The 26,516-nt window shown below is 38.4% G+C and overlaps 1 long non-coding RNA gene across 2 annotated transcripts; it reads left to right on the forward strand.

Annotated features, from left to right (window-relative positions):
• Positions 1-20,813: 20,813 nt before the first annotated feature.
• LOC149180850 (uncharacterized) lies at positions 20,814-23,209 on the forward strand. 2 transcript variants are annotated; one of them, XR_016257492.1, is made up of 3 exons: positions 20,814-20,891; positions 22,590-22,714; positions 23,143-23,209. It is a non-coding gene; the product is annotated as an uncharacterized LOC149180850 (long non-coding RNA). The 2 variants fall into 2 exon arrangements; XR_016257493.1 differs by lacking the exon at positions 20,814-20,891 and adding an exon at positions 22,310-22,408.
• Positions 23,210-26,516: the final 3,307 nt, after the last annotated feature.

The following is a 26,516-nucleotide window of genomic DNA, read 5'->3' on the forward strand; positions in this document are numbered from 1 at the left end:
GGGTTATATCTTCTGTGTTATGTGTGATTGATTCCTTCTTATCAGTTATATGTGTTCTTATTGATGTTGCTCATGTTTGATTAAGCTTCCACTAAATTGGTTGTAGAAGTAGATCAAGTGTTTTGCTTTAGTCAGGTGATCTACAGGTGGGAATTTCTACATGGTATAGGAGCACAGGTGATCAAGGAAGAACAGTATACAAGAAGGGAGAAGTTGAAGTTTGTGATTCCTAAATATAGAAATCGAGTTCTTATCACATCTCTATTTCACCTATGGCGTTCAATGGTTTGAGACTCGAATATGCCCTTGATGGCAATTCGAATTATATAGCCTAGAAGGATCGCATGGAAGTAGTACTAGAGGATAACAGTCTAAAGGACTTCATTGATCAAGAAGTCCCCAAGCCGACTGGTGCTGCTGAATTGGCTGAATGGAAGAAATGTGTGGCTAGAGCAAGGAGAATCCTTCTGGAGGGAGTTCGAGATCACATAGTCTCGAGTCTCCATGGGAAGGAGACACCGTTTTCAATGTGGAAAACATTGAAAGATCTATATCAGAATAGCAGTGATCAGAGGAAGCTGGCACTGAAAGACAAGCTTCGGAAGATCAAGTGTGAAAAGGGTGACACAATCTCTACGTATCTGAACAAGCTCACCACATGCAGGGATGAGCTTGGAAGTGTAGGGATCATGATAGCTTATGATGACATGGTGAGTCTTGCACTCCTCAGTCTTCCTAAAAGCTAGCATAGCTACCAGGACTCAGTTAATGGAAGAGAGGAACTGCCAGATTGGGAACGACTTTGGTCGCATTTGATGCAGGAGGAGATAAGAAGAAGCACCATAGATGTTTCTTCATCCATGGAGGATGAAGAAAACTGCGCCTTAGTGAGTAAGGCAAAGAAGGGGAAGGAGAAGGTTTCTCATTCTGAATCCAGTTCTTCCCATGGTGGGAAGAAGTTTGACAAATCAAAAGTGCGATGCTTTCGTTGTCATGAGGTGGTCAATTTTGCTACAAATTGTCCACTGAGGAAATCCAAGAAGGGATCTATGGAAGGATCAGAAGGTGAGGCACTGGCCTCACAGTTCGAGTTGGATTTCACTCTATTCGCATGCATGGTTTCATCCATGGTGGGAAGTGGTTGGCTTCTTGACAATGGAACTTCTTTCCACATGACCGGCGACAAGAGTTTGTTCAGTACTTTGGAGTATAAAGATCTCTAGATACTCATAGCGATGGGTAATGATGAAAAGTATAGTGTCTCGGGTGTAGGCACGGTTATTTTTCAGAGGGAACATGGAGCTCGCCTTACCTTGACCGATGTCAAGTATGTACCAGGACTTAAGAGAAACTTGGTGTCGATCGCGATGCTGGAAGACAGAGGCTATGATGTAGTCTTCAGTAAGGGAAAGGTTTTCCTTAGACACATCATCACTAGACAGGTGAAGCAGATTGGTTCACAGGTAGAGAACTTGTATTCTCTTGAGGTTCAAGGTGCATGCAAAGCCTTGAGCAACAAGGCAACTGATGGAGACTTGGTGGTTGAGAGGGAGAGTACATTACCTCTCAACATGCAGCACAAGAAGAAGTCTCAGACGATTATGGAGGAGCCACGATTGGTGCAGCAACTTCAAGAGGTTGTGGAGCAGCCACAACTGGGGAAGCCAAGAGGAGACATAGTGGAGGCATCCACTCATGCAGAGACCTCCAGTAGGGGGAAAATTCGAGCCAGGTGGGCAGAGGGATCACATGCAGCCATACCTCCAGGTAGGAGGTGGGGCGATGTGGAGTGATCGTCCCAAGGAGGAGGGGCAGGATCCTTGAGGTACCCAACCTCTTTGATTCGACTTTGCTACAGGAGCCCCGATGAGGAGTAGCAAGACTGACTGATTGGGTAGAGACAGATGCGGATGGAGCGACAGAGAGAGCTACAGTGCAGGAGTCCCAGGACTATGTAGAGCTAGCAGGTTGCAACAATGCGAGAGGCATAGGAGTGTTGCACCAGTGCAGGATGGCACAGAGAGGTGTGCAACGGTGCGAGATGCATGGAGTGTTGCAATAGCTCAGAGGTCAGAGAGGGAGCACTTGTCAGCAGCAGGTAGAGCTTCAGCATCAGAGTATGTTTCTAGCCCAACAGAGAGGTCAGTGGGGAATTTTTTTTGTTCCGAGAGTTGCTGGAGCAACCACACTTGGTAGAAGTGTTGCATGTAGAAAATTCCAAAGGTACAGGATCAGGTTTGAGTTGAAGCCTTTCTTGTTGAGAGGGAGTGTTGAAAATAGCAACAAGAAATGCTAAAAATAGCACTGCTATAAATAGCAGTTTGGGTACCAATGCTGGATTAAGCAACAAGGAAGGAAAAATGGAAGTGCTAAAAATAGCATTCTATTTTTAGTAGTTCAAGATGGATTCCTATTTTTAGTCAGTCTCTGGACTAAAAATAGGAAGTAAAATTCGAATTTGAACTTAACAGTTGTTTGAAAATAAATTAATTAATTCTCCATGAGTTAATTAGTTGTGAAAAATCAAACATGAAGTCTATGTGAGGACATGCAACAGTTTATCTATTAATTGAGGAATTTATCCATCAGTTAAAGAGATAAGGATGAGTTCTAATTTGAGTAGTAATTAGTTGGCTCAGTTAACTGAGTCAAGTCTAGTTATAATTGATTTAAACAGTTTGTTTAAATTAAGTAAGTTTAGTTAGTTAATGCATGCTTGCATATAACTGTTGCACTTCAGATAACTGAAGATTCTCTCATGAATAACTCATGCATGTCAGTTTAGACAGAGACCCAGTTGAGATCAGAGAAGGGACGGTGTACTATAAGTTGGATGAATATTTTTACTATAAAGGAAGCTCATCCATGATGAGGATTTATCTCCTTCAGGACTGCGTAGTTGGATCAGAGGTTAGTGAGTGTGTGAAGAGGCCAATTAACACAAGTGGTTGCACCGGACCCCAATCAAAATTGCGCAAAGAAATAGGAGGCTTGGAGGGAATACCAAAGGTTAGATAGAGGCCTTTGACTGTCTATGAGTACTAGAGGTATTGCAGAGGGAGCAGGATAGCTTTTGAGCTGATTCTTTTTGTAATACTGGCTATATTTCCACTTGTATGATAATACAGAGTTGGGGTTTTAGGCTTAGGCATTCCCTGCGTTATATCTTCTGTGTTATGTGTGACTGATTCCTTCTTATCAGTTATATGTGTTCTTATTGATGTTGCTCATGTTCGATTAAGCTTCCGCTAAATTGGTTGTAGAAGTAGATCAAGTATTTTGCTTTAGTCTATTGCATTATTAGGTGATCTACAGGTGGGAATTTCTATAGTATGATACTGCAAATTCGATTTCATCTACAAAAGACAAACTCGTATTCTCCTCTTCTCTAGTGATTTCAACTCTAATACCATGTAGAAATTCTTTGTAGATTCAAACTACTAATTGTAATATGCTAAAACAATTAACTTTAATCTACTCTACTCATCAGTGGAAACAATTAAACAATCACAAAGCATACAAGAGAAAGAATTCAATCAACACATAACACAATGATTTCCTGGGGAAATCCATAGCTAAAAACCCCTGTTATTTGTATATTGCATTAGTCAGAAAATATGAGAAGATTACTATGCTTTACTAAAGCCCAAGCAACCTCTGCACTATCTGTCTCACTGCTTCCTAGACAAGCTTTGGACAATACTTAACCAATTTCTGGCTTGCCCAAGTCCCTATTTCCTTGCATTGTTCCTCAAGGAATTAACCCCTATTTAATTAGGAAATTCCTCAATTATGAATTGTGCAATCCTCATAGGCCTTCCTCTGACTACATGCACCATTTTTACAATTCAGATGATTATACAATTGATAGTACATTGTTCCTAAACTCCAATCTCAACTCGGTCTTCTCTGATCTGACATGCATGAGTTAGTTATTACTGAATCTTTAATTTACTGGTTGATCACTGCAAGCAGCACCACACTGCACTTCAGGCAGCACCACAATGCACTTCAGGCAGCACCACATTGTACTTCAGGCAACACCACATTGTACTCCAGCAACACCACACTGCACTTCAAGCAGCACCACACTGTACTTCAGGCAGCACCACACTCGACTTCAGGCAGCACCACACTCGACTTCAGGCAACACCCCATTGGAATGCAGGCAACACCACACTACTAGACCTCCCACTAATTCCTCCATTAGTTGGAACTAGTTTAACTGACTTTAACTCAGTTAGACTGAATTAATTAATTACAACTCAAAATAAACTCAACCAAAGCTCCTAATTTTAGGAGACACTCTACATGACTCTAGTTAGACCCTCAACTCGAATTAACTGAGCCAACTAAGTCAAATTAACTTAGTTAACTAATACAAGTTGTCATGAGATGTGGAATCATATTTTTATTCCCAATTTAATTCGAGGACAAAATTAGGATTTTCCTGTTGCATTTTGAACAAAAATATTATGAGAATTATAAATAATATTAGTATTAATAAACTAGAGGAAAACATTGTGAGGTTTTTTATATCACTGAGCAGGTCTCTTGCAGCTTGATGACCACTAGCTTTGGTGGCCCTGCTTCCCCACCTCCTCTGTCAACACCTAATGTAGGTGCCTTCAATGCTCTGATCTCCAATAAGTTGAAATTTCCGAAGACAAAGCCCTCATGCTTTGTCAAAAATCTTGAGGATATTCTTAAGGTAGAAATTAATGCTTCTTATTCTAGAACAAGGGCTCTTTAGCTTACACAACAATTTTTAATGGACCAGTTCATGGGCATCTAGCCTGCCTCGCGCACCTTGTAGTAATGGTTAAATAAAATTCGACAACCGATGATAAAGGGTCATTTTTTCTCTTCTTTTTGGGGGAGAGGGTTTTATACCTTCTTCGAGAATAAAGAAGACCGAGACTTGATCTTAAGAAATGACCCTTATTTCATCGGCACTCAGAGTATCTATTTAAATCGGAGTCCAGATTTTAACCTGGAATGTGATGTTCCTTTAGTAGTTTCGGTCTGGGTTAAGCTCCCCTTCTTTCCTTTGCATTGTTGGAACAATGCCACTTTTAAAAGTATTGGAAACATCCTAGGTAAGTATATTGATCATTCTAAACCACAAGAGGGTTTGTTTTCTTATGCCAAGATCTATATGGAAGTAGAACTAGACAAAGGACTTCTTGTCATGATAAATCTCAACCTGGAAAATTGGCCCATATCTAAGAGGTGCATTATGACTAGCTTCCTTTCAAGTGTAAGGTATATCATGAGCACAGACACTTTGCTAGAAGTTGTGAAAAGAAGATCGAGGATAAACATAAGCAGGTGGAAGAATGAGATCAATGGAAATAACCCAAAAGGCAAAGAGGACCATCCAAACAAATTAATGGCTAACCACAACAAAGCAATCCACCAAGGAACAAGCACAAGGGCCCAACCTCTCCAACCCAAGTGAAATAAACTCTAGGAGAGGCTACCAGCAATTAGGTTGCAATGAAGACTAATAGCAATAGTTTCAAAGCGCTAAACCCGGTCGAAGAGGAAGGTGAGATTCCCTTAAGGAATGCCCCTCCCTCTCTTGGGGAGGACTCCAAGGCCTCTCTTGGTCTTCTCGACGATGACATTCTACCCCTTGAGGATTCCCCTATCTATGTGACAGGTGAGATCAACTCTTCCTCGGATGAAGGTGAGTTCCACACTCCTAGTGCGACCTAAATTGGCCCCTCCCTTTATATTTCAATTCATGATGAAAAATTAGAGACAAAGAAAGACAAGGAACAAGGTTAAATACATCATAAGGTGGGAGGAAAAATGAACATATATGTTCAAATTGAAAAAGTTGAAAAAGACAAATAATTGGGAAGATAAGGTATTTTGCATAGACAGATCACAAGGAGACAAAATACAAGGAAAGGAGGTAGTTTAAGCCCCAATTAAGGGGCCGCAAAATCTAATATCAAACGATGAAACTAATCACCTGGAATTGCAGGGGGTTGGGGTCGGATAAAATAAGGTCAAAGGTTAACTCATTTGTTGAAAAGGGAAAACCCCATATTCTCCTATTCCAAGAAATTAAATTGAAATATCTAGTCAATAGTTTGGTCTTCAATGTGAAAGATTCGGTTAGTTCCAACAACTCTAATGTTAAGTGTCCAGATGTGAATGATCCAGCGACTCTCGGGAAATATGTTGTAATCGATAATATATATATATATATATATATATATATATATATATATATTATCCCAAAAGAACCCAGTAGTCCGCGTGACACGTAGCTACCTATAAACCTCTAGGGGTCACAACCTTGGAGATTTGAACCTTGGATCTCTCAGTTTTCTCAGGTTTCAAATTTTACTTCAATCATCAATTGAGCTACCCCCTCTGAGACATCAAGAATTATATTTTGAAGGACACTATATGTATTTCAAATTTTGTTTAATTTTGGGGCTTTATTGGAACTTGGTATTCACATCCAAAGACACATATATGCTTAGTATCAATTGTATTCTTCTTTGAAAAATAATTTTGGTTCACGAGTCTATAGATGATATTGAAAATGGTAGAAAATCATAAAATGACTCACAATATACAACTATAATCCAAACACAAATTTTACAACTAATACACATATCCTTATTACTAATACTAATAATAACAAGGACTACATAGTAGCTAATACCTGTGGCTTAGCTTAAATATGGCTTAATTTAAACAAACAAACAAAAAAAGACAAAAATTTGATCACAAAAATAAAACAAATAATAAAATATTGTATTGTTGAATGCCATCACCATAAATTAAGAAATATGATTAAGTAATATTGTTTATATACACTTTAATATATATGCTTATTTTGTATATATATATGTTTTATTTTTTTTTATTTTTTTTTAACAGAAATGGATAGAGGATCTATTAAATACTTGGCCTTAATGCCTAAAATCGGATTACAAAAGGTGAGTCTGATTCCACAAAACCGCCCAACCATGCAAGGCCATGGCGTTTATGCTTAGCTCACATCTCTTTTTGCCTGATACTATGTAGTCTATTTCTGAGATTTTCCCAACTTTATGGGTACATACAAATTGATTTAACAAAAGGCAGTAAAACATGACAACTATCTAAATTAAGGAATTGATTCCCATGATTCTTGTCCTCCTCTGAGTAAGGCTCCAGCCGTAAGGAGGGTAGCTTTGTTGGCTTTGATGTCTGCCTCCTTATTGTTAGCTCTCAACACATGATAAAAATTCAACTTCTGGAAAGAGTCTCTAAGATCTGTTACTCTGAAAATCAGCCTTGCAAGCCTTAGATCCGTTGGCTTAGAGTGAGTCACCATAATGCTAATTATTACTTGGGAGTCCCCTATTACATTTTCCTCCTTGATGTTCAGCATTTTCATAATCTTGAATCCTTGGAAAAGAGCCAAAGCCTCAGCTTGAATGCTAGAAGCTATGCCCAGACCCCAGGCGAAACTGTGTATCCTTATGCCATCGGGATTCAAAATGACGCCTCCAGCTCCAGCGCTTCTAGGATTGGCCTTTGCAACCCCATCAAAAAAGAGGTAGAATCTCTGCTGATTTGAGGCCCAGTATTTGAATTCATTTGCTGAAACTCTTATTTGCCAGTCTTTGAGGAGGGAGATACTGTTTGCACTGTTTTGGAACTGGAGTTCAAGAAAGGAGCCCCAATTTATATCTTGCTGACTGAGATTTAAGCCATCTTTAATATCTCTCAGATTCTCTTTAAGCTGGCTTTTAATCTTGACTGCCACAAGCTTGGCCTCCTGTTCGTAGCTTCTAAAAATCCTTTTATTTCTCCCAAGCCAAACCTGCCAACATATTATTTTAGGGAGAGCAATCCAAGCAGCTCTGATAATTTTGTTTTTTGGTGGACTCCCGGGATACCTTTGTAGCCAATTAGTAAAAATATCGGGGATGGAGGAAGACAACACGATGCTGAAACTTAGAGTTCCCAACAATTCTGTCCAAATCTGCAAAGTAAAGGTGCATTCAAGCATCAGATGAACTACGCTTTCCCGGTTTACCTTACAAATACTGCACCTTGAAGGATTGTGAAAACCACGTTTCTGGAGATTATCATCTGTCAAAATTTTGGAATGACAAAGCAGCCAGCTGAAGAAGTCGATTTTAGGCAAGGTGGGATAATGCCATATCCCTTTCCAAGGCTCAGGGCTTGTGGCCACATGGGGACACTCACATAGCTTGGCATAACCTTGAGCAATAGAGTATCTGCCAATCTGCGTACCCCATCCTCTTGTGTCCCTTTTTCGAGCCAGCAAAGGAGACAGGCCGTGGAGCTTGGAAATCAGAGTCTCGCGCTCCATAGAAAGTTCTGGGGGTGTTTGAAGATTCCAGCCAGCCCAGCGTGAATTCTGCCAAGCTGAAATGTCCCACAGAGTTCGTAATCCAGCCTCATTCATCCATCTGCGCAACATTTGGAGTGAATGGCAGTCTCCCAGAGGCTCGTTATTCAAAATTTTATCTGTCCAAAGGTTGATCCTTTTCCCATTACCAGGAACCCAGAAGGCATGATCTTTGATGAGAGAGGAAGCTTTGCTACAAAACTTTAGAAAGGGTGTATTTGAATGCTTCTTAGGGTGATCTAGGCAGCGAGAACGCTAGCCTTTGAAGTATTTTTTCAAGAGAGCGAATTACGCCCAACCAGGTTTAGGGGCAATAATTCTCTAGATTAATTTAGCTCCCATTGCTACATTATGGTAGCCAAGATTCTTGAAATTCAAGCCTCCTTACAATAGCGGTTTGGAGATACATTCCCAATTGACTAGCAGAATCTTTTTCTCATTTTGTTTGCCCCCCTTCCAAAATAATTTTTGGATGGTCTCCTCCATTTTTCTGAGAATGCCAATTGGAGCGAGAAGGACAGAAAACTGAAACAGGGGAAGACTAGAAAGAACGGATTTAATAAGGACCGACTTACCAGCAATGTTAAGCCAGGAATAACCCCAGGCAAGTAGCTTGTTCTTAAATTTCTCCAATTGGGGGAGCTAGTCTCTGCTGTAAGCTTTTTTGAGAAAAACCGGGAGGCCCAAACACTTGAAGGAAGTCCAATTTGAGGATGCTGCAAAACCAAAGGTTCTAGAAATGGAGTTGAGCAAGCTGGAAGAGGTGTTCCAGCAATAGATATGGCATTTTCCTTTGCTTAAATTGCTTCCTGATACCAAACAAAACTCATCCAAAGCTTTTTTAAATCTGGAGGCAATAATCCCAGACGCTACTCCCAATAGCAGCGTGTCATCTGTGAAAAGAGCATGATTAATGGTTTTCACACCCCTCGCAATACAGAGTCCAGCAATATCCTGATCTGCTCTTTTTTTGTCTAGGTAAAAACTGAGAACAAAGGCTTGAAGAACAAATAAAAGAGGTGAGAGAGGGCACCCCTGCCTGAGCCCTCTCGTGGCTTTGAAAAAGTCAGCAGCTTTGCCATTAATTAATGGGGCAATCCAAGGCTCCGAGATGCAAGCTTGAATCCAATTTATAAAATTCTCACCAAATCCAAGTTTATGTAAGACTTTCAGCAGAAAACTATGCCTAACTCTATCAAAAGCATTTGCTAAATCAAGTTTGACAACCATACCTTTTTCATTGCGACTCAAGCTTGAATGGATTGCCTCCTGGACCAGAATGAAGTTGTCCACAATCTGTCTACCTTGAATGAAACCTCCTTGGCTTTCCGAAATGATTTTGGGGAGGATGGGCTTCAGTCTGTTAGCGATGACTTTGGTGATCAATTTTAACCTATATTACAAAGTGAAATTGAACGAAACCTGTTGAAGGAGTTGGCTCCCTTTTCTTTGGGGATGAGAGCAAGAAAAGCAGAGTTCGTGCTTCCTACGATTTTCTTGCAAACTTGGGATTTTAGAACCATTTTGTAAAGATCATTTTCCACAATGGACCAGCAAATTTGGAGGAATCTGGCTGAGAATTCATCCGGTCCAGGGGCTTTGTCTGGGTTCATGGAAAATAAGGTAGCCTTGACTTCATTCTTGGTGACTTTAGCTTCAAGGAGGTGGTTCATATCAGCAGAAATCAGGGAAGGGATCCCATCCATCATCTCTGAGTTTTGATCCAGAATTATCTCTTCGCTATACAGACTTTCAAAATGAAGAGAAGCTATTTTTTTTATGTTTGCATTATCCTTGTGAATGATGGTACCATCTTTGATTTCAGAAATGGAATTGGTACATTTCCTGGCCTGAGCTTGTTTGTGAAAGAAGGAAGAATTCCTGTCCCCTGCTTTGAGCCAAAGACTGCAAGACTTAAGTCTCCAGTATTCTTCCTCAGCTAGACATGCCTTATGATAGTTTTGTTGAAACAGAGCTTCTTTATCTAGGATCTCTTTTGTTATGTCAGCTGTTTCGGATTGGAGCTGATGGAATTCTAGCATATGCTGGATTTTTTTCCTTTCGTTGGCTGGATTTGGCAGAGATTTGGCCCATATTTTCAAAGCCCTTTTCACTCTTCTGAGCTTTTCTTCCCAGACAAAAAAGGGGGAGCCTTTGACCGACTGCACCCAAGTTTCCTTAACTAATTGTATGAAGTCTGATTCCTTAGCCAAGAGCAGACTAAATTTGAATGGTATAGGTCCAAGGTCAAGCTGAGACACGAGTTCCAGCTTGATGGGTTTATGATCCGAAGTGCTGGATGGGAGAATATGCACTCTAGCCTCTAATCCAAGCAGAAGAAAAGAGCTTTGAATTAAGAATCTATCCAATCTAGCAGAAATGTGGCCCGGACCAATTCTTTTATTAGTCCAAGTGTACTTACCAGAAATTGGCTTGATGTCCAGCAGGTCCCCATCCTGTATAAGATCCTCTGCCCATTCCCTTGCCGGATCTCGAACAACGTTGCCTCCTCTCTTGTCTGCTGATAAGAGAGTGAGATTGACATCTCCTGCTATGATGATATTCTCAAGATTAACTAGATCTGCTTGGGTTCTTATGGAGTCCCAGCAGTCCTTTTTTCCACATCATTCATGGGGGTGTACACATTGAAGAGGCTGATTATCTCTTTTGAATCTATGTGCTGCAATTTTAAGAGTAGCCAGTGAGTATTGAGGGTTTCAGAGACGAATGTGAATTTGCTAGCGTTCCAAAGAGAGCCCAACCCTTCGGAAGCCCCTCAGGCTAAGATTGCTTTCGCCTCACATTTGCTCCAGAGTTTCTTACTTGCCTGAAGGAAGACAGAGTCTTCCAGTTTGGTCTCCTGGATGAGAAGTATGTCAGGAGTTTCTATTATTAAACTTGATTTTACTCCCCATACCTCTACAGTTCCAGGAGACTATCTTCATCATTTGTATTTCTGATTGGCTCCTTTGGAGCCTTGGGGCTGGTTTCTCGTCATCTTTGCTTTTGATGCTAGTAACTTCTCAAGGGTTGGCTGGCTGCCTTGAAGCTTATCCTTGAAAGTTTCCTGCTCTCTTTTTTCCTGATCTGATTTGCGGCCTCTTGTGGATCTCCTTATCGTTGCTTGAGATTCTCCTATTTCCCCCTCTTCCTCCGAGCACTCTGATTCATGCTCGTCTTCCTCTTCTTCGACAGTGTTTCCTTTGGAGCTCCCAGCCATTGCCATATCTATTACTGGAACACCACTTTCAGCCATTGCCTTTATTGCTGGAACACCATTTCTAGCTTGCTCAACTCCATTTCCAGAACCTTTGGGGGTGCCTTTAGAGGGTGAGGTTGATTTTTGATTTCCTGGTTCCTCAGTTTCCTCTACTTGCGACCTTAGAGGGGCGAATTTTTTTTCTTGATCCATTCTGGGCGGGAGTTGCTGAGGGGGCCTGAGTACCTCTTCCATTTGGACCAACCTGCTTTTGAATTTTCCTGGTGCGCTTGACCTGATTCCAACCTTCCTCGTTTTCCCTTATTTGGTTCCACATTAGTTGGGCATCCTCTGGCGAAGTGGTCGTAGACATGACATTTTCGGCATTTGAAAGGCAGCTGCTCGTAATCCAGCTTCTGCAAATGGGTCCAGTTCCCTACCTTGATTTTGATGGCTTTTGGGAGACACACTTCTAGGTCTACTTCTATGCAGATACGAGCACAGTCATATTGATCTTTGTTGTTTGCCCTATCTATGAATTTCCCAAGGGCGTTTTCGATGTGTTTCAGCGAATCCCAGTTCCAGCAATGGACTGGGACATTAGGGATTCTGACCCAAACAGGTACAGCCGAGGGGACATCGAGTGCAGGGTCGAAATCCAGCGTCCATCTGTTGAGGTACAAACCCTTGGGGCCCATGAAATAGGGGCCATTCTGAAATATCAGATCCTTGTCTTCCTTTGAGGAGAATTCGAAAAGGAAAAACCCTTGTCCTAAGAAGTATGAAGTGACGTTGCCCTTGATCAGAGGATCCCAGTTCGTGTTTACCCAGGACTCCGTGGTCTTAGGAGAAGGCCAAAGACCTATGAACTGGCCCACGAGAGTCCACTCAGCTAAGGAGAGGGCAACTTGAATCGGGGTCTCTGGCGGCAGGGAGATTTCAGGAATGTCATCCAGCCTCTTGACGAACTTGGCTGCTTCGCTCTTCTTCTTCTGTGGCAAGCCGACCAAGAGCTGAGAGAAAGCTTCGGTAGCTAAAGGCGGGCCTTCCTGGGGCGAGCTCGGGGCCTCCATGAGGGGGGCCCAGCTTAAACGTCCTACCCAGCAGAAGTTGTGTGCTCTGAATCCGCAGAAAGACAAAAGGAAACACAGAGGAGGAGGGCAGAGGGCCCAAAGCCACGGGTCGCAAAGCAGCAAGGGCGCGAAGGCGCCGAAACGCAACTAGGGTTCTGGCTACTCCCGAAGCCCGAAATCCCGAAAAAAAAAAAAACAAAAAAAAAATGTGTTTTATTTTTTATTAATATATATAATTTTTATAATTAAATTTATTAAAATATCTTTTTAATATAATAATAAGTCATCTTAAATTGAAAACTTGTAGAAAAATAATAATTTATGAAAATGAAAATAATAGAAAAAACAAAACAAAACAAAACAAAAGGTTTAATAAAAAAGAAGTAAAACTAAAAACAAAAAATAAGTAACTAATAAAAATGGAAGTTACTAAACAACCTATAATAAGAGCTCAACTAATCACCTTACACATAGATAAATTTAAATAATAATAAAAAGTAACAAAAGATGAATTCCCAATGTTAAATTCTATATAATGGGAAAAAAAATTGGTCAAAAACCAATTAATACAAAGTCAAAAGCAAGATTGAATACATAATATAATATAATAATATATTTCATCACAATACCATATATTATAATATTATGATGTTATTTTCCCATTTAAAATGTTGTAATAATCATTAAAAAAATCTATATATTTACGTTGTAAGGCGTTTCCCTTTGAAATGAACTCCCCTAAAATCTACTTGTCATCCCTGTGCCATTAGATTATGTGTTAGACGATCGGAGGATTGTTAATCGTTCGATCAAGGGAAGGTAGTTGAATGGTTGCAACTATTCATGCTGCTAGATTGGAGCCTGAAAGATTTGCCTGGGGTACCCTTTTCGTCTTCTCCGCACGATAGATACGATCATGCACTTTATGTATACTGTGTTGCAACTTGCTAACCATTATTTTAAGGTTTTTGGTAAGCATGCCAGGATACCTTGCACCTGGAATGTGCTTGCTTGTATTTCTTGTGCTGGAGTTCACTTAATTTATGCACGTCAGATCACTTTGCGCTCAGCATATCAGATTTCATAATATCTTACAGCATTCACATTCTGCAACCGTTTTGGGACCATTCAGTCTATGAATAGGATCTGCAACGTCATTGTAAATGTTGTTATGGAGTCTAGTCATGCATCCTTGGTATCTAGACGGTTTTGGGAGTCTACTAATGGATGCCCTAAGTGCTTACTGTGTAGATTCTGGATTGTGATACTTCTGTTCTGCAGCCATGATGGTGAATTTCTGACTATGATTTGGATGAATACAATGGATAGCCGAGAAGCTTCTGTGATATTGTTGTCAATGGATCGTACGGATGTGGAAGGTTTTGTGCTTTGACGATGTTATCCCCAATCTGTTATGATTAATATGTTAAATGTATGGTTCTTTCTCTGTTTTATATGCGCACTGTAATATTTTGTCTCACGCCTACTTTTCTGTAACTCTTGGATTGATACTTTGGGTGAGACTGCTCTTTCTCTGAAAGGATTGGAAATGTCAGTATCCTTTAGTGTACAAGGTTACAATTCCGTCGGATAACCATGAGGACCTCTGGTTTCATATTTAGCCCCAACCGGTACCCCAAAATGCAAATGATAGCACAAAGATGGGCTAGTAAAATTAAACAAACATAAACTGAGTAGGGTCTAAATGTCAGAAAGAAATTATAATTAAAGTGGATGTAGTGTATATGTGATGTGGCAATGTCATGGCCTAGATTGTCAATCATAGCAACTCTCTGATTAGGACGCGGTTTAATATGGGGATATGTGTTCCATCTGCAGCTTTAATTAATTTCCAACCCTTATTACGATGTGAACAATTGTTATTTGTCATTTGGTATGCATAACAAGCTTTAACTTCTTTTGATAATAAAAAATGCAGGCTACATAATGGCATTTGCCTCTCAATTGGACTATTTAATGGTTATTTTCCACAAGTAAATAAACAGTCTTCATTTCAGATGGCATTTTCTCTTTGAAACTGTGCCTCTGGACAATAGCCTACTAACTTAACTGAACATTCATAAAGCTCTGCCAAATCTTAGTAGTTCACGGCCTATTTTAAATTCTATCAAACTTATTCGAACTAACACATTATTTACTTAAGCGGGGTCATTTCACACTGCTTAGGAGAATAGAATGATCTTTCTTGAAATAGAATAAGTACTTCAAAAAAGTACCTATGAATTTTACTCATAGTTATTTGACTTTAACCTTAATAGAATCCTCTGCGGAATCCCTATATGTCTTCTGGTACAATTTGTCCCTTGTTTTACCCAAAAAAAAAAGCAAAAAGGGCATCCTGGCCTTACACAGCCGGACATTAGAAACTAAGGAATTGACAACAACCATAAAAGGAGGATTGGAAAGGAGGAGACTCTTCCTGTAGCCTGAAATCTTAAATAATCCCCAAAGTTTTCTTAGCTTTTCATAGAATTAACAAACACTCATATCCTTTATACAATGTAATTGAATTGGCACCTGAAAATAAAAAAACCTCAGGAAAAGATTTGCACAATCTTTCATTTACAGAAGAGGCTAGCAAATTTTCAATTTTTCAGAATTTGGCCATAATTTTAAGTTTGAACAGCGTAACCTTAAACCCTAACCCCAGAAATAAATATCCCACTAAACCCCAAGTAATACATATAAGATCATACTGCAAGCCAAAGAACTCAGTTTTTGAAATTTTTCACACTGCTGGAATGTTTGAGAAAGAGAATCCCTTGTAGCCCTTGTACGCGTACCATGCAATTCTCGAATAATAGAACCCTGGGACAAACATGACTATTCCCAACAATGCAAACAACATACCTGAACAACAATAAATAGAAATCCCACAAAAATAAAATCAGATATAACCCTCAATCTTCAGCAGTAAGGCAATACCGATATAAGAGGCCTAAAAATCCAAAAACAGATTTGAGAAATAGAAGAAAAATGAAATGCTTTATTTCCGGATAAAAATCATAGATAAACCATGGGTTCTGTCATCGCCGATTTGCTGAGAGAACATGAAGAGGCCAATGACAATGATGATGGTGCCGAGGATTAACAGTGCAACTGCCAATGATATTTCCTTTCTGGGGGGCTTGCTGGGTACAATAAACGTTCTGTTGAAATCATTGTCGTTTACATAAGCCATGGACATGGATGGAACAAATCAAACCTCTTCTATTCAGCCTTATTATGGAAAAAATGCTTCTCCAAATTGCTCTCTGTCAGATCTGTTCGTCCAGAGATATTCAATATCTATATATAGCCACTATGATTGAACTTAGCTCCAAAGGCTGCTTTCTCTGCAAACATCTGTCTGTGACAAGGAGAGTAACATGCATTAAAGCTTCTCCCAAACGCCTTGTCGCAAGCCTTACCTTGGAAGTTGATCGTTCATGCTTCAAACCTCATTAACTTAAAGCTACCGATGAAAATATCAGCATAATGTTGGTTGGGTAATAATGTTGTTTAATTACGCCGTAAGGCGTTTCCCTTTGAAATGAACTCCATCATATGTTGCAGGTCAAATTGACAGATCATTGAGTTGGAAGGTTTGTAATAGTCCTGGTAGAGAGATATTTCAAATAATTCTTTAGTATTGTGTTTGAATAGAATGAAAATGGATAGAGCAGCACCTGGAGAAATCTTGGGGTTGAGTTGCTGCCTTTGCTTGTGACCTTCTGAATCTCAGAAAAATTATTTGTGATGAGTCATATTATGATTTACATCTTCAAGAAATACTTCGTATCCTTTTTCAAGAAATACTTTGTATCCCTTTTCCAACTTTTAAGCTGAAAATATGCATATTGTCACACCAATGCATTTGATTACCCATTTAACACCAAAACAGAAGGCACGGGTCTAAAAATTCTTTAGTTTGAGTTTGTGAGCGGGATGTGAAATGGTTCAATTTCTTTCTGCATGGTTGTTTTTTATTTTTTTTACAAAGATAGCCCTTCAATAGCTTGCATATTATGAGTTTCTTATGGATTCCACAATCTCCCCTGTTTAGCTACTGTGCCTTTAGCTAATACATAGTCATTTGAAAAAGATGTACCTTCAACTCCCGTATCTATTTTTTCACCATCTTTATGACTGCAATCAGATTAGGTAAACATTGAATAACTATAATTTTCAATTTTAGTCACCCTCTCTTGGGCCAAACTTTTGAACATTATGGCACCTCTTTCATTACAAGCATCAGGGGAATTGACATTATTACAAAGATTTTGGTTGATGTTGTATGTATCAGGTTCCGTCCCATATATTAGTTGATGTAACAAAGGTGGATCTGAGTACCACTGTGTTGGGATTCAAGATATCAATGCCTATTATGATTGCTCCAACTGCCATGCAAAAGATGGCTCATCTCGAAGGTATGCATTAGATTATTGTATTACAGTTAACATCCTATTTTGATGCATATATTTTTTGAAAGTGAATCCATCATCTTTTACAGGAGAGTATGCTACTGCAAGAGCTGCTGGAACTATAATGGTTTTGGCATCGGTCTTCTCTTTGTGGGATCGATCTTCTTAATGTTTTAATTTCCTTCTAGCTATTAAGGATTTAAGAAATTATAATGATTTTTTATTTTGAAATAGTTTGTTGTGTTGATAAAAATTGAGGCTTGGACATATTTGTTGTAGACGCTTTCTTCATGGGCTACATCAAGTGTTGAAGAGGTTGCTTCAACTGGACCAGGCATTCGCTTTTTTCAACTTTATGTAAGTTTATCATTTCCACCCATATGATTGTCTTCCCATGTTTTCTGAGATGTAATTGAGTTCATATCCATCCAATTGTATTATAGGCTCCTAAACCAATGGTAAGATCAGTTATATTGCGTTGGGTTTACTAAATGTGGATGTATGAGTGGTGTTAAAATTTAGATGTCATTGCTGGCAGGTTTACAAGAATAGGAATGTTGTTGCACAACTTGTTAGAAGAGCGGAGAGGGCTGGTTTTAAGGCAATTGCACTGACTGTGGACACACCTCGACTTGGGCGGAGGGAGTCTGACATTAGAAATAGGTAGTGAAAATTCATTCTATTTTAGATTTGCTGACAGGACTAGGTAGACACGTGGGATAAATCTTATATTCAGAGTATACTCCTCTTTAACGTTATGAGTTTGTACCCATGTTTTAACACTTTCTCAGCTCTCAATAAAAATCAGAACATTGTGGAATTCTTTTAGGATCAGAAGCGACGCTAGGGTTAGAAAAAGCATTTAGCACCTATAATGTATCAAACTTAAAATAAGTCAGAAGTCTCCATTTTATCTGGGATTCCTCTTTGTTCATCCCTTGTCTGACACTGAGGTATCTAATGTTCTGAAAAGTCTCATTGTGATATCCACTAACAGAAGGCACGGGTCTAAAAATTGTTTAGTTTGAATTTGTGAGCAGGATGTGAAATGGTTCAATTTGTTTCTGCACGGTTGTTTTTTTTTTTTTACAGAGATAGCCCTTCAATTGCTTGCATATTATGAGTTTCTTATGGATTCCACAATCTCCCCTGTTTAGCTACTGTACCTTCAGCTAATACATAGTCATTTGAAAAAGATGTACCTTCAGCTCTCGTATCTATTTTTTCACCAACTTTATGACTGCAATCAGATTAGATAAACATTGAATAGCTATAATTTTCAATTTTAGTCACCCTATCTTGGGCCAAACTTTTGAACATTATGGCACCTCTTTCATTACAAGGATCAGCGGAATTGACATTATTACAAGGATTTTGGTTGATGTTGTATGTATCAGGTTCCGTCCGTGTATATTGGTTGATGTAACAAAGGTAGATCTGAGTACCACTGTGTTGGGATTCAAGATATCAATGCCTATTATGATTGCCCCAACTGCCATGCAAAAGATGGCTCATCCCGAAGGTATACATTAGATTATTGTATTACAGTTAACATCCTATTTTGATGCATATATTTTCTGAAAGTGAATCCATCATCTTTTACAGGAGACTATGCTACTGCAAGAGCTGCTGGAACTATAATGGTTTGGGCATCGGTCTTCTCTTTGTGGGATTGATCTTCTGAATGTTTTAATTTCCTTCTAGCTATTAAGGATTTAAGAAATTATAATGATTTGGATGTTGAAATAGTTTGTTGTGTTGATAAAAAATGAGGCTTGGACATATTTGTTGTAGATGCTTTCTTCATGGGCTACATCAAGTGTTGAAGAGGTTGCTTCAACTGGACCAGGCATTTTCTTTTTTCGACTTTACGTAAGTTTATCATTCCCACCCATATGATTGTCTTCCCATGTTTTCTGAGATGTAATTGAGTTCATATCCATCCAATTGTATTATAGGCTCCTAAACCAATGGTAAGATCAGTTATTTTAGATTTGCTGACAGGACTAGGTAGACACATGGGATAAATCTTATATTCAGAGTATACTCCTCTTTAAAGTTATGAGTTTATACCCATGTTTTAACACTTTCTCAGCTCTCATTAAAAATCAGAACATTGTGGAATTATTTTAGGATCAGAAGCGACGCTAGGGTTAGAAAAAGCATTTAGCACCTATAATGTATCAAACTTAAAATAAGTCAGAAGCTTCCATTTTATCTGGGATTCCTCTTTTTCATCCCTTGTCTGACATTAAGGTATCTAATGTTCTGAAAAGTCTCATTGTGATATCCACTCATACATGCTAGACAGTAAGGCACACCTCTGTGTTGAGATTCAATTCTGGATCCATAATTGTTTTTGACTTCTATTGATTTTTCTTTGTCAAAAATGTAGATTCGCATTGCCTCCATATCTTACCTTAAATAATTTCGAAGGTTTGGATCTTGGGAAAATGGAGAATGTATGTATTCCATTTCATGAGTTCTTTAAATAGAAGGATGTTGTTTTTAGTTCTTCCTATATTCAAGGTCCAGACTTCTTCCTTAAGTTGGTTTTTTCTTGCAGACAGCGGATTCTGGACTGGCATCATATGTTGCAGGTCAAATTGACAGATCATTGAGTTGGAAGGTTTGTAATAGTCCTGGTAGAGAGATATTTCAAATAATTCTTCAGTATTGTGTTTGAATAGAATGAAAATGGATAGAGAAGCACCTGGAGAAATCTTTGGGTTGAGTTGTTGCCTTTGCTTGTAACCTTCTGAATCTCAGAAAAAATATTTTTGATGAGTCATATTATGATTTACATCTTCGAGAAATACTTCGTATCCTTTTTCAAGAAATACTTTGTATCCTTTTTCCAACTTTTAAGCTGAAAATATGCATATTGTCACACCAATGCATTTGATTACCCATTTAACACCAAAACAGAAGGCACGGGTCTAAAAATTGTTTAGTTTGAGTTTGTGAGCAGGATGTGAAATGGTTCAATTTCTTTCTACATGGTTGTTTTTTATTTTTTTTACAAAGATAGCCCTTCAATTGCTTGCATATTATGAGTTTCTTATGGATTCCACAATCTCCCCTGTTTAGCTACTGTACCTTCAGCTAATACATAGTCATTTGAAAAAGATGTACCTTCAACTCCCGTATCTATTTTTTCACCATCTTTATGACTGCAATCAGATTAGATAAACATTGAATAACTATAATTTTCAATTTTAGTCACCCTGTCTTGGGCCAAACTTTTGAACATTATGGCACCTCTTTCATTACAAGCATCAGGGGAATTGACATTATTACAAGGATTTTGGTTGATATTGTATGTATCAGGTTCCGTCCCGTATATTGGTTGATGTAACAAAGGTGGATCTGAGTACCACTGTGTTGGGATTCAAGATATCAATGCCTATTATGATTGCTCCAACTGCCATGCAAAAGATGGCTCATCCCGAAGGTATGCATTAGATTATTGTATTACAGTTAACATCCTATTTTGATGCATATATTTTCTGAAAGTGATTCATCATCTTTTACAGGAGAGTATGGTACTGCAAGAGCTGTTGGAACTATAATGATTTGGGCATCTGTCTTCTCTTTGTGGGATCGATCTTCCGAATGTTTTAATTTCCTTCTAGCTATTAAGGATTTAAGAAATTATAATGATTTTGGATGTTGAAATAGTTTGTTGTGTTGATAAAAATTGAGGCTTGGACATATTTGTTGTAGACGCTTTCTTCATCGGCTACATCAAGTGTTGAAGAGGTTGCTTCAACTGGACCAGGCATTCGCTTTTTCAACTTTATGTAAGTTTATCATTTCCACCCATATGATTGTCTTCCCATGTTTTCTGAGATGTAATTGAGTTCATATCCATCCAATTGTATTATAGGCTCCTAAACCAATGGTAAGATCAGCTATATTGCGTTGGGTTTACTAAATGTGGATGTATGAGTGGTGTTAAAATTTAGATGTCATTGCTAGCAGGTTTACAAGAATAGGAATGTTGTTGCACAACTTGTTAGAAGAGCGGAGAGGGCTAGTTTTAAGGCAATTGCACTGACTGTGGACACACCTCGACTTGGGCGAAGGGAGTCTGGCATTAGAAATAGGTAGTGAAAATTCATTCTATTTTAGATTTGCTGACAGGACTAGGTAGATACATGGGATAAATCTTATATTCAGAGTATACTCCTCTTTAACATTATGAGTTTGTACCCATGTTTTAACACTTTCTCAGCTCTCAATAAAAATCAGAACATTATGGAATTCTTTTAGGATCAGAAGCGACGCTAGGGTTAGAAAAATCATTTAACACCTATAATGTATCAAACTTAAAATAAGTCAGAAGTCTCCATTTTATCTGGGATTCCTCTTTGTTCATCCCTTGTCTGACACTGAGATATCTAATGTTCTGAAAAGTCTCATTGTGATATCCACTAATAGAAGGCACGGGTCTAAAAATTGTTTAGTTCGAGTTTGTGAGCAGGATGTGAAATGGTTCAATTTGTTTCTGCATGGTTGTTTTTTATTTTTTTTTACAAAGATAGCCCTTCAATTGCTTGCATATTATGAGTTTCTTATGGATTCCACAATCTCCCCTGTTTAGCTACTGTACCTTCAGCTAATACATAGTCATTTGAAAAAGATGTACCTTCAGCTCCCGTATCTATTTTTTCACCATATTTATGACTGCAATCAGATTAGATAAACATTGAATAGCTATAATTTTCAATTTTAGTCATCCTGTCTTGGGCCAAACTTTTGAACATTATGGCACCTCTTTCATTACAAGCATCAGGGGAATTGACATTATTACAAGGATTTTGGTTGATGTTGTATGTATCAGGTTCCGTCCCGTATATTGGTTGATGTAACAAAGGTGGATCTGAGTACCACTGTGTTGGGATTCAAGATATCAATGCCTATTATGATTGCTCCAACTGCCATGCAAAAGATGGCTCATCTCGAAGGTATGCATTAGATTATTGTATTACAGTTAACATCCTATTTTGATGCATATATTTTCTGAAAGTGATTCATCATCTTTTACAGGAGAGTATGGTACTGCAAGAGTTGTTGGAACTATAATGATTTGGGCATCGGTCTTCTCTTTGTGGGATCGATCTTCCGAATGTTTTAATTTCCTTCTAGCTATTAAGGATTTAAGAAATTACAATGATTTTGGATGTTGAAATAGCTTGTTGTGTTGATAAAAAATGAGGCTTGGACATATTTGTTGTAGACGCTTTCTTCATGGGCTACATCAAGTGTTGAAGAGGTTGCTTCAACTGGACCAGGCATTCGCTTTTTTCAACTTTATGTAAATTTATCATTTCCACCCATATGATTGTCTTCCCATGTTTTCTGAGATGTAATTGAGTTCATATCCATCCAATTGTATTATAGGCACCTAAACCAATGGTAAGATCAATTATATTGCGTTGGGTTTACTAAATGTGGATGTATGAGTGGTGTTAAAATTTACATGTCATTGTTGGCAGGTTTACAAGAATAGGAATGTTGTTGCACAACTTGTTAGAAGAGCGGAGAGGGCTAGTTTTAAGGCAATTGCACTGACTGTGGACACACCTCGACTTGGGCGGAGGGAGTCTGACATTAGAAATAGGTAGTGAAAATTCATTCTATTTTAGATTTGCTGACAGGATTAGGTAGACACGTGGGATAAATCTTATATTAAGAGTATACTCCTCTTTAACGTTATGAGTTTGTACCCATGTTTTAACGCTTTCTCAGCTCTCAATAGAATCGTAACATTGTGGAATTCTTTTAGGATCAGAAGCGACGCTAGGGTTAGGAAAATCATTTAGCGCCTATAATATATCAAACATAAAATAAGTCAGAAGTCTCCATTTTATCTGGGATTCCTCTTTATTCATCCCTTGTCTGACACTGAGGTATCTAATGTTCTGAAAAGTCTCATTGTGATATCCACTCATACAAGCTAGATAGTAAGGCACACCTCTGTGTTGAGATTCAATTCTGGATCCATAATTGTTTTTGACTTCTATTGATTTTTCTTTGTCAAAAATGTAGATTCGCATTGCCTCCATATCTTACCTTAAAGAATTTCGAAGGTTTGGATCTTGGGAAAATGGAGAAGGTATGTATTCCATTTTATGAGTTCTTTAAATAGAAGGATGATGTTTTTAGTTCTTCCTATATTCAAGGTCCAAACTTCTTCCTTAAGTTGGTTTTTTCTTGCAGACAGCAGATTCTGGACTGGCATCATATGTTGCAGGTCAAATTGAAAGATCATTAAGTTCGAAGGTTTGTAATAATACTGGTAGAGAGATATTTCAATTAATTCTTCACTGTTGTGTTTGAATAGAATGAAAATGGATAGAGAAGCACCTGGAGAAATCTTGGGGTTGAGTTGCTGCCTTTGCTTGTAACCTTCTGAATCTCAGAAAAATTATTTGTGATGAGTCATATTATGATTTACATCTTCAAGAAATACTTTGTATCCTTTTTCAAGAAATACTCTGTATCCTTTTTCCAACTTTTAAGCTGAAAATATGCATATTGTCACACCAATGCATTTGATTACCCATTTAACACCAAAACAGAAGGCACGGGTCTAAAAAATCGTTAGTTTGAGTTTGTGAGCAGGATGTGAAATGGTTGCAGACAATTACCAGTTTGCCAAAACCTGTGAAGGGGGTTTTGAGAGTTACAGTATGTCATGTATGCAGACACACCTCCCATGGTCATAGGGGCACTCCAATTCAAAATTTCTTCTGCTCTCCAATCAGATTTCATATATGGTTTTTCAATTGTACTCTCCCATAGTAGAACATATTTTGTATGCACAACATAGGCGAAATTATATTGCATCATTGAAATCAGCAAGCAAACCTAATCAACATCCCACATACATGATATGCAAAGATTCCATAGTAGAGCCAATCATGTGTACATAATTTAGATGTGAAATCAAATACTAGGATTAAAAGAGATAACTACAATACCTAATCAACATCCACATACATGATATGTGAAGATTCCATAATAGATCCAATCATATGTATAGAATTTAGATGTGAAATCAAATACTAGGATTAAAAGAAATAACTGTAATTAAATATGCAAACAATGATATTTGCTACTCAAATTTAATCTCAATAAACCAGAGTCATAGTCTAATGGCAACTAATGAATCTAGGAATGCATTTATATACGAAATTTAGCATGTATACATAGTGATCTTAAATCCATGAGGTGTAGACCATTGGTTTATATGAGATCTAGTCTCCATTAGATCTCAAGTTCAAACCTCATGGGGAGGGGTTGAAGATGGGAGCTACCTACGATGGAAATAAATTATCTTGAGAGACATCCATGGTTGACCAAGTCTCACACAATATCAAAGCCACTCCTAACCCAATTGGAAGGGAGGAAGAAAAAACTCTTAGCTGACATTGAGGCAACTTGGGAAGGTGATATATGGTGTATTATTGTTGCAATGGCAGGGGATGGATTTTAATTGCTGGTTGGACCAAAAGAAATTGATGCAAATCAATATTAACTACATTTTGATAATTTTTCCCACTGAGTTCCCTGAGGTCGAGTATAATGCTTTCCTTGCTTATCAAGGAGTATTGATTCATTTTCAATTTCAACATTCTGTATAACCTAATCCAGTTCTCTGTAATCATTGCAAAAGGGAGTCCATTATCATGTAGGGTTTGAATTGTTATTCTCCTCTTGTTGCATGCTAATCTTGATCATCTTGTTCAGCTTCTAAGGTTCTTAGTGGCCTATCCTTTTCAAATCCTTTGACTAACACTCTATCTCTCCAATCTTGCAGGAAGGTCATCAAACTCTCCCTTTTATCTGCCATGGTTGGCCAGGATTAAAATTTCAAAGGGAGTAGCCAGAGGCCTGTCTTTTTTACATGAAAGGAAGTTTGTTCATGCAAATATTAAGCCAAGCAACATCCTTCTAGGCTTTGACATGGAGCCATACATAGCAGTTTTTGGGCTAGAAAAGCTATTGGACACTGCCAATGTCAAGTATAGTAGCTCTGCTATCCACCTAAGGAACCTTGAAGGTATATTTTCAAGGAGAAAACGCTCCACTGGCTCTTACGATAGCCTGCAAACAACACCTGATTTGCTGAGCAGTCCAGGCACATCCAAGAACTTTGTATCTCCTTACCAGGCCCCAGAGGCATTGAAAACTCTCAAACCCAACCAAAAGTGAGATGTTTATTCCTTTGGGGTTATTTTTCTGGAGATTCTTACTGGGAAGCCACCTTCAGATAAGGATTTTGCAGCATGGGGTCAAAACTTTGTTGATGACAAGCATCGCCTTTTGCGCATCATAGATCCTACTCTTCAACCAGAGGTTGAAGGAAGGGAAGAAATCTCAGTGTCTGTGGGGATTGCATTGAATTGTGCTTCTGCTTCCCCTCAAAAGAGACCATCAATGAAGGAGGTATTGCATTTTCTAGAAAAAATGCCATCATCCACAACCAATTAACCAATTCTTTCTTCCTATGTATCATCCTTGCTTTGACATAAGTTGGACAGAGATGAGGACTTACACCCACATTCCATGTTCAACAGCTCTACTTAGACATTGACATAACTGACATAGACACCTCTATGATTGGGACTCAAACAAACTCTACTGTCAACTCAGCTGCTTATGAAATCTCCAGAGTCTTCTTAAAAATTTCAATATTTCTACAGTTGAGGATTGTAGCAAAACTCAGGGATCAAACTTAACTCCATGCTTATGAGGCATCCGCGTTCTCACAATTTACTTGCAGCTCATTCTCAGTTTTAATGGGGAGGTGATATATGGCGTATTATTGTTGCAGTGGCAGGGGATGGATTTTAATTGCTGGTTGGACCAAAATAAATTGATGCAAATCAATATTGAAAATTAGATTTATTGGTTCAGCTATAGTTTGCATATACAAAGAAGAAACTGCTCCTTTTTCAGGTTAGAATATTTATATATACATGTTCATCTCAGCAACAAATGATAATTTATCAAAACCATGAGAATGCTACACAACTTCCTTCATAAGCCTTCTTAGGAAGACCATGAAATAAGACAAGTGACCCTGTGCTTGTATTTGTATCTTATTCTACATAACATCTTCTTACTTAGCTGGAGAACAATTGGCTGCAGTATTTATATCAGTTTCTATGGAATGTTTCTGCTGTTATATATTGAACAGGTCCATTATACCATATTACTAGATTCTGCAGAGTCTATCCCTGTTTTCTCTTCTTTAGAATATATATCAACCTTTTTGTTTTGTTTCAAGGATATGTTGCAGTTTATTTCATTTCTCTTTTATCTTTAAGATGGATATTTATCTTTTTTATCACCACGTTCTCTGTGGTTCATTTAAATTGGATATTTGTCATTTTGTTCACTGGGTTCTCTGTATT

The sequence above is a fragment of the Pinus tabuliformis genome, chromosome 3_2 (assembly GCF_031772625.1).
Source record: "Pinus tabuliformis cultivar Carrire ecotype Pingquan chromosome 3_2, CPIR1, whole genome shotgun sequence".
NCBI classification, from domain to species: domain Eukaryota; kingdom Viridiplantae; phylum Streptophyta; class Pinopsida; order Pinales; family Pinaceae; genus Pinus; species Pinus tabuliformis.